The sequence below is a fragment of the Squalius cephalus genome (assembly GCF_949319135.1).
Source record: "Squalius cephalus genome assembly, chromosome: 15".
In the NCBI taxonomy this organism is placed as follows: Eukaryota; Metazoa; Chordata; class Actinopteri; order Cypriniformes; family Leuciscidae; genus Squalius; species Squalius cephalus.
Window position 1 is genome coordinate 32,387,441 of NC_137136.1, and position 1,345 is coordinate 32,388,785.

General features: G+C 45.4%; 1 long non-coding RNA gene across 1 annotated transcript; it reads left to right on the top strand.

Annotated features, from left to right (window-relative positions):
• Nucleotides 1–497: 497 nt before the first annotated feature.
• On the top strand, nucleotides 498–892 carry LOC307173055. The gene is made up of 3 exons (XR_013823805.1): nucleotides 498–535; nucleotides 601–653; nucleotides 733–892. It is a non-coding gene; the product is annotated as an uncharacterized lncRNA (long non-coding RNA).
• The last annotated feature ends 453 nt before the right edge of the window (nucleotides 893–1,345 follow it).

Sequence of the window (1,345 nt, forward strand, 5' to 3'; positions counted from 1 at the left end):
TCCTCCATGCTCTCTACAGCCTCCTCTAATATTCCTTCCTCTGCCATAGCGGCGGCAGCCTCCTTTTCATGTTCTAGCACTGTAAGGCCCGATCACACCTAATGCGTTTTCGAACCTGAGGTGCACAGCACTGCCCCATCACACAGAACGAGCAGTGTGCTGCGTTTTTTTATGTTGCCAGGCAACCACTGAAACAGCTGTCCTGTCAGTCAAGTAAACGTCAAATCAGCCTTTTATTAACTTTATTTACTTTCTGTTAACGTTGTGGTAGTTATGGTTTGTGAAGTCGTTAAGCTCCTGGTAACCCGCGAGAGCACCACAAGTTTATCCTCCATCATCGCACTCTCCGGGCATTCAAGCAACTGTGGCAGGTCCAATGAAATCCTTCCTGCCTGCATGTGGTTGGTTAGTTTACTCGTTGAGTTTCGTCCTATCAGTGGGCTGCAGTAGCGTGTATATAAATGGGCCGGCTAGAGTGTATGGTGTCACGAGTCACTGCCCCTTCTTCCTGTGTCGTCATTCAGTCACTATCCAGGTATGTTTGGTGATGTCAGCTGGGTCGTCAATGGCATACTGTAGCTAACGTTAGCCCATTTTCAGGGCGGCGTGCAAATTCCTGCGGCTGGCATTGGGCTGAGGTTGTCCCTCTTCTGGTAGGTGAAAGTCAAGATTGTGTTTCACTTAAGTATCCACTCGTATTATAGCGGCATCCTTGTTTGTGTACGGTCAAAGGTTTGGGTGAGGCTGATTCAAGCATGGCCAGTACGGGTGTTTACATTTCAATACGGAATCGCTTAGTTACCGCCGGCGCACATTGTCCTCCCAATAGACTGGACGAGCCCTCAGCTTCCATGCATGTGTTTGTCTGCCTGTCTGGTTTGGTTCCCGGAGATCGCACCCATCAGGTATGTGGTTTTAACTTCTTATAGGTCGAGTGGTGACCTTCTGTGGAGCGAAACTGATTTTTATGAATAGTTGTTAGTAGTTCAATTATGGAGAGTTCGTCTGATTGTCAATTTGTAATTTTATTGATGCATTAAGTACAGATTGGTCGCGTCTGCATGGGCGATTAGTTTCCATGCGGTTGGGCTGCGTGGGACTACCGTCTGGAGGCGCTGTTGCTTTGCTGTTGCCATTTGGATTAAACTTGCTTTTCTTTTGTGTTCGTTATTGAAGTTGTGTGTGTGTGTGTGTGTGTTTTGGTTTATACCTTTTTTTTCAGTATCGGTAGTGTGGTTATAAAGATTGTTAATGTGAGTTTCTGTTTGATTGTTATTGTTGTACATTTACTTTTTGTTTAGTTTATGGTTTAAGGGAATTAGAGTTTGTCTGATCAACCAAGTAA